A 15,621-nucleotide genomic window follows, 5' to 3' on the forward strand; every position below is an offset into this window, starting at 1 on the left:
GTCACTCCAGTCATGTTCACTCTTTAGGATCCTATTTGGGCTTTTCTTAGCAAAGATACTAGAGTGGTTCTCCATTTCCTTCTTTGGTTCATTTAATAGATGAGGAAACTAAGAAAATAAAGTGACGTGACTTGCCCAGAGTCAAACAGCTAGTAAAAGTCTGAGGCCAGATCTGAACTCAGGATGATGAGTTGTCCTGACTTCAGACCCATCCACTGTGCCACCTAGATGCTATCTATATTGATTTCTATATCTATAACATACATCTACCTCTCCTATCAATCTCTATAGGTATATACATATTTTTGTATGTATAGGCACATATGCCTATATAAACAAAAGTAAGACAGTCCTCTGCTCTAAAGTAGATTACATCCTAATGGGGGGACGCTACACATAAAAAGGAATTAGAAATGGAAAAGGGTAACTCATTAATGGAAAGCAATTTCCTCACTGGGAGTTCTTTATATTAGAGGTCTCAGACTTGGAGAGAAGGCATCCAGCAATACTCCTGAGTGCTGCTGAAACTAGATTAAAATGTAATTAGAAAATATTTAATAAAATACAATAATAAAGCATGGATAATATTATTATGTTTTCCCCAGTCAATATGAGTTACAGAGATCCTTATGTAGGTTAGGTGGCCTCCATTTCTATTTGACTTTGACACCACAGCACTGTCAAGGTCAAGACCTAAATAAAATAAAATAAATGAGAGAGTCTACTGTAAGGTCAAATCTGACACTAGTGGGATATCTTGAAAAGAATGTTCCTGTGGGAAGGAGAGTAGAGGAGATGCTGGGAAAAGATATCAAGGCGTTAATAGAAGCTTCTGTCAAGCTTTGTGACATTCCTAAAAGAAGCTTCTCCATAGCAATTAGAACTCATTTGCACTGAAATTGTCCAGTACTTGACTTTGAATACCACTAAACAAGTTTTTCAGGCGTACCTTTGATCTATGGACAATGGATATCTTTCAAAAGTACAGATTGATAATTGTCTTTGGAATGTAATTCAATTTGTAAACACATTTTCTCCCTTGTGTGGCCATTTCTAAGAAAAAAGATTCAAGTCTATGCTTGCCAACTCTGGGATGTAATTGTCATTCAACTCTTGTGATCATGTGGCTCTTTTGGTTTTTCCTAGAAGTATTTCCTCTAAGTACAAATCTTAACTTCTGTTCCTCTTAGAAATATAGATATCAAAAAAAAGAATAAATATAGATATCTCCTAGTCAATCAACAGTTATTCATTAAATGACAATGATATGCCAGTCACTGTGCTTGTCTTGGAGGTTTTTGTGCTAAAAGTAAAAGAGATGTTAAAAAAATCATCTTATAAACAGCTTTAGAAGCTAAGACTCAGGGATATGTAGCCATTTTAGCCAAGTCAACACAGCCAGAGATTTGTTCCACAAAATTTGGCACCCATATATCTCAGCATGTAGTCTACCCCTCGGATTAAGCCTGCATTTGCATATACTTTTATGCCACAACTCTATAGAGTTAACTAGTTTTTGCCACGCAAGAGCTTAAGATCAAAGATGTACAACACAAACGTAACATCTATCCTCTTCTCTCAGTTCCTTCTGGATTATTCTTGTTCTGGCCCTCATTCTTGCCTCAAGTAGTACAGTGTAATATGGAAATGAAAACTGAGGTATTTTAGCAAGATAGAGTCCTGTTCTACCTCTTACATTTGGGTACTTCCAGGACTTTCTTAATGTTTCTCTAAGACTCAGGGTAATATGTACAAAAAGGCCCTGAGAATCTAATTCTGGAATGATGCTGGCAGACAGAAAGGCAACTGAAGGAGCATATGAATGTTTTCTTCCATCCTCAAAAAATGCTAAATGATATAGGAAAGAGGGTATTCAACTAGAAAAGTCCCCTCCAAACAGTTTTAAGATAATAACTCAAGATGAATTTTGAGGTGGCAGAACAAACAAAATGCTGGGGTGAAAGAATTTTCCAGACCAGGACAACTTAGAATGTTGGAGAGAAAGGTTTGTCTTACAGGGGTGAAAGTAGAGTGTAATCCAGCATAAGCCAAGTTTCAGCAAGCTTGCATCAGACCATGTTGGAAAGTGAATTGGCAGCCATAGCTTTTGGAGCTTTTAACCCATAGATGATAAAGGGGTCAGACAAATGGTCAGAATATTACAGGGAACCCTTTGTTGGCACTAGGTACAGAGCTAAGTTACATTGCCTATACATTAAGGTTACAGTCCCAGAATGAACAGGAGTTGAGATCCTAGTCATAATCCCAAAGTAGAAAAGAATATTTGTGGTCACTTAAAGTCTAGAGCATGTGCTGGAAGAGCAACTACTACACCTCTCCTTAGATCATAACCCCTCAGAACAATTTAAAACTAACACATTCCCAGAACTTGCTCCAAAAATAGCAGCACAAAAACACGAAGATTCAGACAGTGCCTGTTAAACCATGAAAGCAGAATCCAACTTTAACATAAACTTAAAAGTCAAGAAATAGGTTAAGGAAGTGAGAGAGAGAGAAAAAGCCTGATAATAGAAAGTTACTATGTTGACAAAAAAGATCAAAACACAAACTTAGAAGAAGACAACAATGTCCAGAGAGCTACATGAAAAAACAGCTTTAAATTAAAAAATAGGAATTGGTCTCAGATCCCCAAAAAAGAATTCTTCAAAGAGCTCAAAAAAGAATTTTTTTTAAATCAAAGAATATAAGTGGGAGAAAACTGGGAAAAGAAAAAAAGTGATGCAAGAAAAAGAGTCAATAGTTTGGTAAAAGAAGCACAAAAGAAATTTAAAATTAGGCCAAATGGTAAAAAGAGGCACAAAAATTCCTGAAGCGAAGGGCTCATTGAAAGGTTGAAATGAAAATGAAAAGCATATACAAAAGCTCACTAAAGAAAATCATTCCTCAAAATTAGAATTGGGCAAGTGGAAGCTAATGACTCCATAGGACATCAAATAAAAATAATAAACAAAATCAAGAAGGAAAAAAAAAGAGAAAATTCAAAATATCTCATTGAAAAAACAAGTCACCTGGAAAACAGATCAAGTAGAGATAACAATTATTAAATTACCTGAAAACCAGCCAAAAAAGCATTTTTTATTTCATGAAATTATTAAGGAAGACTTCTCAGATATCCTAAAGCCAGAGGGTAAAATAAAAATGGAAAGAATTCAGTGAGAAAGAGACCCTAAATGGAAACTCCCAGGAATATTATAATCAAATTCCAGAGTTCCCAAGTCAAGGAGAAAATTTTGCAAGCAGCCATAGGGCAAAAGATTTAATATTATAACCAAGAATCATCTACTCAGCAAAACTAAGTATAATCCTTCAGAGGAGTAGTTGTGGGGGGATGGATATTTAATGAAATAGAGGACTTTCAAGTATTCCTGATGAAAAGACTCCAGAACTAAATAGAAAATTAAATTGTCAAAGAAAAGCATGAAAAGGAGGTTACTTTGATAAAGGTCTCATTTTGAAAACATATAGAGAATCAACTTTATAAAAATTCAGGTCATTCCTCAATTGACAAATGATCAAAGGATATAAATAGGCAATATTCACACAAAGAAATCAAGGCTATCAATAATTATTTTTAAATGTTCTAAATCACTACTGATTGGAGATATACAAATTATAGCAACTCTGAGATACCACATCATACCTATCAGATTAAGTAATATGATAAAAAGGAAAAATGACATATGCTGAAGGGGATATGAGAAAACTGGAACACTAAAAATCTATTGGAGTTGTGAATTGATCCAACCATTTTGAAGAGCAATTTAGAACTATGCCCAAGGGCTATAAAACCATGACTATCCTTTGACCCAGCAATATTACTTCTAGGTCTATATCCCAGAGATGTTTTATAAAAGGAAAAAGAAAAGAAAAAGAATCTATATGCACAAAAATATTTATAGCAACTCTTTGTTGTGGCAAAGAATGGAAATTGAGGGAATGTACATCAACTGGGGAATGACTGAAAAAAGGTTTTAGTTATTACTGTGAGGAAGTACTATTGTGCTATAAGAAATGATAAATAGGATGCTTTCAGAAAAACCTATATTTACAAAAACTGATGGTGGATGAAATAAGCAGGAGAACATTGTACATGGTAACAGCAATACTGTAGCATGATCATCTGTGAGTGACTAAGCTGTTCTCAGCAACTCAGTGATCCAAGGCAATTCTGAAGGATTTATGATGAAAATTACTATTTACTTCCAGTTAAAGAAACTAATGGTCATATTTTTAAGTTTTTTATAATAACAACTTTTTGTTTTTCAAAATACATGCAAAGATAGTTTTGAACATTCATCCTTGCAAAATTTTGTGTTCTATTTTTGGTTCTCTCCCTCTCTCCTCACCTTCCCTAGACAACAAGTAATCCAATATAGGTTAAACATGTGCAATTCTTCTAAACATATTCCCACATTCATCATGCTGTATAAGAAAAATCAGATCAAAAGAGGGAAAATGAGAAAGGGAAAAAAAGCAAGCAAACAACAACAAAATGTGGAAATACTGTGTTGTGATCCACATTCAATCCCCATAGCAGATGGGTCTCTCCATCACAAGTCTATAGAAATTGGCCTGAAACACCTCACTATTGAAGTCAAGTCCCTCTTAGTTTACTGTTACAAAACATTGCTGTTTCTGTATACAATGTTATCTTGCTTCTACTGACTTCACTTAGCATCAGTTCCTGTAACTTTCTCCAAGCCTCTCTGAAACCATCCTGCTCATCATTTCTGATATAACAATAATGCTCTATAACATCCATATACCATAATACATTCAATTATTCTCTAACTGATGCACATCCACTCAGTTTCCAGTTCCTTGCCACAAAAAGAGCTGCTATAAACGTTTTGGTTCATGTGGATTCTTTTTCCTTTTTTACGATCTCTTTGGGATACAGATCCAGTAGAAATACTGCTGCGTCAAAGGGTATCCACAGTTTGATATTCTTTTGGGCATTTACTTTATTTTTCTTAGGGCTTGGTTTTTGTTTTTTTGTGTTTTTTTTGGGGGGAGGTATATTTTCTATGACTAACATGGAGGCATGTTTCATATGATTGCACATGTATAACATAAATCAAATTACTTGTCTTCTCAATGAGGGGGATGGGGAGAAAAGGAGGGAGAAATATTTTAGAACTCTAATTCTTTTGAAAAAATAAATGTTAGAAATGACTTTTACATGTAATTGGAATTTTATTTTAAATGGTTATGGAATAGTTTGTCCTTTCTTTGTCCAGAGGATTGAGGCAAAGAGAAGTTAAATGACTTGCCCAGAATCACCTAGTTAGCAAGTGTTTGAGCCCAGATTGAATGTAGGTCTTCTTGACCCCTGGCCCGGTGCTCTATCCACTGAGCCACTTACATTTTAGTGCTGTAGACCAAAATCCCAATCACCTTGTTCTAGTTCTCTGAAATAGCTCTGTGTAATCTTCTAGAGAATGTTGGGAGTCAGAAGACAGATGGCCAGCATCAATACTTCTGATACATTTGGAGCTATCATGATAATAACTCATGTTAGGGAGCTAGCACAGTATAATAAGAAAAGCACTGATTCTAGAATCAAAGGACCTGAATTTAAATCTTCTCTCTGCTATTTACTACATGTGTGGCCTGAAACAAATCATTTAATCTCTCAGTTTCTTCATGTGTAAAATTATTAGACTAGATAACTTCTAGGATTCCTTCTACATGATCTATCATAGGAAGCACTTAATAAATATTTAATTTATCTAGTCATCATCCTGGTACATAATGGTGAGGTTTTAAAGGTAGCTAGTGCAGCACCCATGAGAATATCCTTCAAATTCCTTGCATAAACAAATGCATATTTAATCTGAGCATCTCTGTGAGGTAAGGCTGAGTCACCATTAAGCCCATTTTACAGAAGACTTGACAGAGGCTCAAAGTCACATAAATACTAAGTGTTCACATCAGGATAGGAATTAAGGATTTCCTGGCTCTGTCTTCTGGTTTTTTCCCCTCACTATATCACAGTGTCTCTCATGGTCAGTCTTCTGTCTGAAGTCATGCTAGACCTTTTATTTTGTGCAGGACACTTAGGGAGGGAAATGATAAGAGTAACTTCCTGTCAAAGGTATCATTTTCTCTCTACTTGTATGTAGCTTGGAGGTAGGAAGGCTGTCTAATTGTAAGCTGCAGCATTGCCTCCTGAGTAATCACTGTCAGTTCCTCTTCAACAAAATGAGTTTGATGAGGGTCTGAATAGCCTGGGCTGGAGAAGAGTGATTACTGTGTTTTCACTCCTGAAGACAATAACTTGTTTCTCTACCTGGGGAATAAAGCCTTCCATTCTTTCCCAGACTGATTTCTTATCATTTTACAAAGTGCTTAGGTTGGACTAAAGGGTGTGATGCTTAAAGTGATTGTCAAAAGCTAGGCTCCCCAAACCCAAAGGATCAGCCAGGGAGAGTGTCCAATTAGTTACACTGGGCCATGTTCCGATTATTCTAGACATAGGGAAATAATCTGATTTTCTCAGGACAACTGGAACACAAATTTAGATTTTTTTATTACACAGTTAAAGAATTTGGGAGTTTTAATGGACCTTGGACCAGAGAAGTACTTGTGGTTACCCACTGGTGGAATCCAGCTCTTCTTCCTTCAAGTGCAGAATTTATTTCGTTGCAAAATGCAAGCACAACACTTAGTTACTAGACATAGATGTGAATTTGCTTTTTCTTAGTAAGTTCTATCTTCATAGTGAATGCAGATCAGTAGGGTTAATAAGATAAAGGAGGGGGAAGGAAGGACAGAAGGTTAAAATGCTTGAGAGAAATGCTTGTTCCCAAGTATAAACAGCTGACAGTCTAATAACCAATTATCCTTACTTGCTACTTGAAGTACTTCTCCTAAAGATCTTTGTTGTTGTTTTGTCATTTCAGTCAAATCCAACTGAAATAACTGACCACCACCAAGAATAAATGACCTCGGGGCAGCTCTATGGAAGAGGGAGCCCTGGAGTCAGGAGAATGTGAATTCAAATCTGATCACAGACATATAACCTTTACTAGCTGTAAAATGATCCTGAGCAAGTCACTTAGCCCCACTTGCCTCACAAAAAAAAAAAAAAAAAAAAAAAAAAAAAAAAAAAAAAAGAGAGAGAGAGAAGGAAAGGAAAGAAGAAAGAAAGGGAAGAAGAGAGAAAGAAATGTGAAGTTCATGCTTTTTGCTCCTTATCCTTATTGGTCTAATTTAGTGAGGTTGTTATTGTTGAGTGGTTTCAGTCTTGTCTTCTTGATCCCATTTGGAGTTTTCTGGCCAAAGATAACTGGAGTGTTTGCCATTTCCATCTCCAGTTCATTTTACAGATAAGGAAACTGAGGCAAACCAAGTAGCTTGTGTAGTTCTTCCTAACTCCAGGCCCATGCTACCTGGTTATTCATTAGTAAGATTACCACATCACTATTTCTAGTTGAGAACCATTGGTTTCTAGGGATCTTGTCAACCTTAAACTCCATAACAATCTGCAAATGCTAGGGAGGAATCTTTTAATAAGCATTTAGTATGTGCAAGGATCTATAATCACTGGGAGTATAAATAAAAGCAAGCAAGATAGTCTCTGTCCTTAAAAAAAACTCACATTCAATAGGAAAAGATAGCTAATGAAGGAAGTTGAAAGGGGTGGGGAAGCTATGCCCCATGATATGACTAAAGATGTCCAGAAAGTGCTAAGGAGCTCTGTAACTCAGCGAGACCCCAAAATGGGCTATCAAAGCTTGGTGCTTCAGGACACAGAAGCATTTCCCAGTGGGAAAGAAGTGGACATGATAGCTTGGGTGGGGACAGCATAGCCTGAGATATGGAGAAAATCAAAGCCTTTGGCAGCCTTTCTATGGAAAGGCTCAAGCAGACATTCCAGGCGCCGGAAGAACTTAAGAGAAAAGACTGTCCAACCCAAAAAAAGGCTTAGGGATTTATGATTCCCTACATTTTTTTTTTAGTCAAGACAGGGATACCAAAGCCTCAGGAAGTTAACCAGGTACGAATGACATTAAATGAATCATTTCAAAACCTTGCCACTCCATTCCTATTTGGGGCCAAATGCTAATTTTGTGCACTAAGTATGGAGCCATGGAATGAAGAATTAAGTTTCCAAAGCCAGGAATGGGATTAAAGGGGGACATTGTAAGTCAAAATAAAAACAAAAACTGCGTGGTAATTTAGAGACTAGTTCTAGACTTTTCTCTTTCTCCCTTTCTCCCAGTTAGAACTTACCTCCCTTCCATAAGTCTCTTGCTTTTCAAGATTTCCTTTAATTTTTTTGTCAGGCTTATTTCACTCCAAATGACCTTTCCTCTTGCTACCAAGGCTATTCACACACCAATGACCAAGAACCAGAAATCTGGCTTTCAGAAACTTGCAATCATCAAGTTAACATTTCTTGGTAATCTGAAATACTAAAGAAAGAAATAATCCTGTCTGTGAAAGTTGTGTAAGATCATTTCACCCAGATTACAGACCTAGAAAGAGTCTTGCCTCTTGGGAACAGCCTATTCATATTAATGAGCCATCATCTTCAATAGCAATTGCTTGCAGATGCTAAACCTGAAGCTAGATGAGCCTCAATGAGGACCCTGGGAATTGCAGAACTGTAGAACATTAGGACTGAAGGGATCTTAGAGATGAGAATGATATATAGCTCTGGGTTCAGAGTCACAGGAGCTGAAGTTGAAACCCATCTCTGTTTCCACTTATTAACTGTGTGGTCTTGAATAAGTCACATTTCCACCTTGGACCCTCAGCTTCTTCATCTATAAATTAAGATGGACTTAAATCTATATTTTATTCCACACTTTTATTTTTGCGTATGAAAATGTCCCTCCAAGTTCCAAATCTAGGATCCTTGGATTTAGCCCTAATCTTTGTTTTACAGATGAGGATATTGAACTGTGTGTGGAGTTGTTCTTAGTTACCAATCCAATGACTTCCCCATGAAGATTTCTATCTTTGTATTCCCAGACACATAGTAGGTAGGTAGTTAATGAATTCTTGTTGAATAAAGGAATGAATGAATAAATATGCTAATAGCCACTTATTCTTGTCAACCTTAACAAAGTAGATATAGACACTTAGTTTCCTTATCTGATAGACCATGCAGCTCCATGCCTGGGCTGTTGGAAATCATAATGAATTAAGAGTGAAAGATTAATGCCTTTGGCTTGCTGTATTTATACACTCAACTTCCATGGAAACCCAGCAGGTAGTAAATCAGTCAAAAACCATTTTTTAATAACTTCCAGTAAAACCCAATTTACTCATCTGCCAACCACGAAAAGTTGATTGCTTTGTCAGAAGAAGCCTGTTCATTGTAGACCAATGTAATTGCTCTAGACATGAGAAATACAATTTCCCTACTTTGGGTGGTGATGGCGAATTGAAAACAAGCCACAAAATGGCCTAGAAGCAACATGCCTGCTGTTAATAATAGCGTTAGATTACTCCATTTGTCACACACTCCAGATCTGTCCACCTTGGAATCTGGCATCTTTCCTGCATGTTAAACAAGAACCCTTGTGGGGTGGGAAATACCCACCAAATGCCCGAAGAACAGTGTCTTTCCCAGGTTTCAAGAAAGGAATAAAAAGAAAAAATAAATAAAGTCATTTGGCTCAAGCTTTGTGCAAAGATGTTAGCTTTGGAATTGTTGCACACTGGTAAGAATATTAAATATATGGGAGGGGGGGTTTCCTTCTTTTTTTTTCTGTTCCATGCCCATATACCTCAATGCAGGGATTTATCAGATGGAAATGATATGGAAGCTTTTATTTCCACTTCGGCAGGTTTTGTTATCTACTGTCTCTCATCATTTTCTATCTTTTCTTCAGCAGCAAACTGTTTGTGGCTGAAGAAATTCCAGGTGATCTTTGGGTGATCCTGGATGGACTTATGTTTTTGTACAAGATGTATGGATAGGGGAGGCTTTGTACACATACCCTGAGAGAGGAGAAAAGGGCACTGTTTGTTATGCCATGTCTTTCCTGCTTTATTGCCTCTCAAAAGTGTTTCCTTTTAGGATTATATCACATCAGAGCAAAATGGCAATGTGCTGGCAGGTAGTTGGTTGCAAAGTAGAAATCATTGGGACAGTCACTCATTTGACAAGTTTTCATAAGGAGCCTACAATTATCCCTTCCACATTTTGGGGGTTAGGAGCACAGCACTCTTTGCAATGTGGAAAATCCATGTAAAATTTCTTGGTCTTACCTTGGTACCAGAGAAGAAGTATGAATTAATATGGTATTATGGTATTAAAAGATAAAATATATTGATATTATACAATGCTATGTGTGTGTGTATATATATATATATATATGTCTCTTATGAATTTCTGAGTTTCTAAACTTTTTCTTGTCATCTACAGGCCTTCTTGCATCTTCTGTGGCTTCCACAAAATTCCCATTTAATTTTTATACCTAAATAAATTAAAAAATGAGGGCAAGAAATAAATCCAAGGATAAAAATTTTTATCAGAAGAGGAAAGCCAACTTAGAATTTAAAAGACAAATAGGCTTGTGGTTAAGAAAAATATTTTGGGATGCTTCTTCCCAGACCATTTCAGCAACTTGCCTATTAGAGATTCTGTTTTGAGGTGGTAGCTACATAAATATGACACAATATAAAGGACATTAATCCCCTCCACTACTGGAGACAATACTTGCCATGGCCATATGTTTTCTTTACATATACCTCATGTCTATTGTAATCTGAGCTTGTGCCCCTTCTTCCCATGCTGTGTATATAATATTTGTTTAATTATGGAGTCATCATTTGGGGAGGAGAAATATACCCTGAACAATAAAAAACATTTTCTTATGCTAACCCATGATAAATCAAAATCATGATAGCAAAAGTTGTGAAGTGGAAGAGATATCCACTATGAGCTGAGATCTTTTGTTAAGCACGGGGAATACAAAGACAAAAAAAATAACATTCCTCTACCTTCAAGAAGTTAACATTCAGTTACAGAACTCCCTTTCCACTTGTGTTTTGGATAATAGGCCTGTCAAACTAAATCAACAAATATTAAGTGTCTACTATATGTCAGACATAGTGGGCAGGTGGGTAGCTAAGTGATGCTATAGTGCACAGAGTATCAAACTTGGAGTCAGGAAGATTCATCTTTCTGAATTAAAATCTGGCCTCAGAATTATTATCTAGAGATGCTCTTAAAAGCATTTTTTGTCTTTTGCTGAACCCTCCCAAGATATTTTGGGATTTACTGGCTAGATTTCTTTTTTAAGGAGCAGGTTTTAAAACAAAACCAATCTGATTCTAATGGGCCACCAATAGGTGCCACACCAAATCCCATTTGTTTATTTTATGTCCTCATTGACTCAGATTGACTTTGGATTCAACTAAATACTTTGTCCCTCATTTCCCCTCTAGTTAACCCCTTGCTTTATTTAACAATTCAAACAGAAATCCTTTGGTACACATAGGTCAGTGTCCCCAGTTTTGGACAACTTTCTCTCAACTTGGGGAAGATCAAGCAGACCCTGTATGATTTAGATAGATTGTTCTTTCTCTTGTGACAAATCACAAGATCATAGATTTATGGTATAAGAAGCCATCTCATTCAATTTCTCATCTTACAAATGAGGAAACTAAAGTTGAGAGGTTAAAAATCATTTGGCCAAGGTAATACAAGTGTTAAATCACAACATCAGAATTCAGAGTTCTTTTTATTGTAACAGGATGCCTCATTACCTTGTATTCAGATCCAATCCTCCTAGTTAAAAATAATTCCCAAGTCAGTTAATATAATAATTCACAAACATAAAAATAGATGAGGGTCACCAGAAGGAAGATTAAACACACTTGGCAAAGAGGTTCCCAGAGGTCTCAAGAGCATCTTGCTAAAGTCTTAAAAACCACTTTTATATTTTTTTTGACTAAAGGAGACAATTAGGTTCCAGATCAATTCACCTAGGGGAAAATTAACAAGAATTACCCCAGGTCTGCCCCATACCATTTTTATTCATTTGCCCAAGGGATGTTAAAAGAAAGTCTCCTCAGTTCCACTAGCACCCTGGTCTTCACCTGGGTGATAAGGAGCATCACAAGGAGAATTGAAAGAATTTCAGTCTTATTCTAAACTTTGTGACTGGTTTATATGAACCTGCACTGACTTGGCTCAGTGACATAGAACAAAGGTGCCACAGACCCCCTAGAACTCAAGTTTTTCTTTGCTTTAGAGCATTGCCTCCTACTGTGGCAAAGAAAAGAACTTCTTAGGGCTTCCAAAATTTTATCAGCTCATTTTGCATTTTGTCCAAATTTACATAATGCATTTATGTAACTCACAAGCAATTCTTAATAGTAAAACACAAAGGAGAAACAAATTAAAAAAAAAAAAAAGCTATGGAAATACAGAGAACCCTATCAGCTTTTGAGAGTTCTCCAAGTCTCAGATTTACTACCTTCAGAGGTAGGGGCTATTCTTATATATTACAATGGAAACCTTATTTTCTGGCTGTGTGCACCACATCTCTTGGTACTTTATCAATAGCATTCAAATGTTAACAAAGTCCAGAATCCTTTATTTTCAACAACAGCAATTATTATGAAATCACGTCTATCTGAAGCCAAATTTCAATTAAGAGTTCAGAGCTGAATTTGGGTTTGTGGAATAAAGGGTAATTGGGAGATAACAATTTGATCACGTGTTTGGATGTGGTCTATTCCAATGAAGCCACCTGATTCTATAATTTATTATCTTATGGAATAGTTTACTAGCCTTTTTCTAGGAGATAAATAGTGTCCTCTTTGAGCTGTTCTAGGAGAAAGCAAAGGCCATAGGAGGGTCAGATACTTAGCAGCTTTTTCTCTATTAGAAAAATGTACTAAACTCAGCAACTTAAGGCAGCAGAGATTTATCAGTGTCCATGAGGTCCACCAGCTGGCATAAGCAACACCTCTAACAGGTAAAGATCACATCCTTAATTGAAGTTCCTAGAAATGTTTATGGGTCTGGCCAACCATCCACCATCTGATCACCCTCAAAAAGATAAAAATCAACGAACAATATTTATTGAGTCATCTCTATGTGTGAATCACTGTACTAAAGGATTGTGTAAATAGGAAAAAGGAAGATAAAGTTTGGTCCCTGGATTCAAGGATTTTGCCATTAAATGGGGGGGGGGGGAGAGAAAGTACAAAGGCACAATCCAATTCATACAAAACAACAGTTCAACAAATATGCACTGAATGTCCATATATGTATGTGTGCATATATATAGAGAGATATGGAAAACATACACACATACATATATAGTATGTATGCATATACATACACATACATACACACATGCATATATACATATATACAAGCTAGAGTCATCTCTGGTGAAAACACAACTGATCTCAAAACTATCATGACTCCAGTTTAAGGCTCATTTCTGACTTATACTGCCTATATAACCCTGAGCAAAACATTTCATCTCAGAGCCCTAACAACCCTCTAAGTTTATGTTACTGACCAGCATTGACAGAGTTTTTTCACCCATTAGTAACCAAAACTAATGAGATTCCAGATCCAATCACCAACCCTGTATGTACATTGTAGTGATTAAAAATATAGAAATGACAAAATAATAGCCCTGTCACTCAAGAAACTTATAATGTATTATAACAATATATGAGCATGTGGTTAAAAAACATAGATGTATAACCTAGAGGATTAGAATGGGAAGCCATTTTGAAAATCTTTATGGCTCCATAAATATGAATTATTATTTGGATTATTATTATTTTATTATAAAGATTCCAAATTAAAGCCATTTGCATTTCTATCTCAAAGTATTATGATTATTATTATCATCTTAGACACTTATATAATGCTTTAAGGTTTACAGAGTACTTTTATATACATCTCATTTGTTCTTACCACCAGCAAGATAAATTGAACACTACAGGTATTATTATGCACATTTTATAGAAGAAAACATTAAGGCTCAATAGATCCAATGACCTCTCCATAGTCACATGGCTATTAAATGATGTCAAGGGTAAGATGTTTAAACATAGGTCTTTCCTGAATACAAGTTAATATTTTTTTTCCATTCCAACACAGTACATCATTGCTTCTCAGTGCTAACAAATATATAATTGAATCAATAAATCTAAGAAAAGAAACAAAGATGGTAACAATGCAAATATATGAGTGCTATAACCTCAAAACAAACATAACATGACTTTGAAACTCAGATGAAGATATTATTAACTTTTCTATTTTTTGGCAGAGAAAAACTTCAGCTAATTGAAGTAGCACATAGCTATGGTATCGTGCCTCTGTGATACATGTATTTTCCAGTCTCCCCATCTCTTTCTTTAGAACTAGAAGTCTATAGTAAAATTCTCACAATGATAGTGTTATCTGCTTTTTTATGTTGAACTTCATCCAAATGCTTTGTCTGTTGATTCCTAGATTTCCTTAAATAGCATTTTCTCAATGAAGTATATACAATCATATTTTAACATATACATGCTTCTTATCCACTATTTTGCCCCATTTTAATAAAGTGTACCCTTACAAAGCCATAATGCATGTAGGAGTCATCTCCATAAGATCTAATTTGCCTCCTTGCATTATGTTCTCTAGCTTACTATATACATCTCCTATACAACATCCACTTGGGTAGAGACATCTAAAGTTGTCTTTTTGTCATATTCTTTTTTTCCATATTGTTTTGTGAAGTAACAGATCTCTCTATCGCTATTCTTTCCATTTTCTAACTAACTCTATTTATGATATCTATTGTGGTAGATATAAACATGTGTATATATGTGTGTGTATGTACACACGTGTATATATATATATATGCCGACGGTCTGATATTATGGCATCTCTGGATAACTTCACCTGCTTTCATCTATGGTAAGACCCTCCCAAATATAGACTAAATGTCAGTCTAGTAATTGGAGGGAACCTGTCTCTATCTCTCTGAGTCTATTTCTGTCTTTCTCAGTCTTTCTCTCTCTGTCTCTCTCTTTATCTCTCCTTCTCTCTCTTTCTTGCTCTCTATTGCCTGTCTCTGTCTCTCTATCACATCTCACAGTGACTTCCATACTAAATGTATCTAATTTACAGGTTATATTCTGACTGTTAGCACAGCAAGCTTGCCCTAGCATCTAAAAATCAAACTGTGTGTTTGATGGTGTACATAAGGAGATGGCCAACAATAGAGTGCTTGATGGAAGGCTGAATAGAGTGTTGATTGTGTTTTTCTCTAGCTAGATTGGTTATGCAAAGCAGAACACACATGTGAAACTCTAAAAAGGGACTTGAAGATAAGGGAAAGAAAATTAAATCCTGCTAAGGTACTTTGGAGCTTCCCTCATCTCCTAAATTGGGAGTGAGGAATGTCCAATCTGTGAACCTTATAAGACTCAGAGAATTATTTGGTCTGGCTAAGTCAATGCAACATAAGCAGGACTCAACATTCAATAAATCTGAGAGCTTTTTTCATAGCAATATAAATTTATATTAAGATAATCATAACAATAATATGTTTTGAGGAACAAATAAGGAATGTCCATTATAGGATAAACAGGGCAAGATGAGTACCTGACAGGAAA

This window comes from Sminthopsis crassicaudata, chromosome 4, assembly GCF_048593235.1.
Source record: "Sminthopsis crassicaudata isolate SCR6 chromosome 4, ASM4859323v1, whole genome shotgun sequence".
NCBI classification, from domain to species: domain Eukaryota; kingdom Metazoa; phylum Chordata; class Mammalia; order Dasyuromorphia; family Dasyuridae; genus Sminthopsis; species Sminthopsis crassicaudata.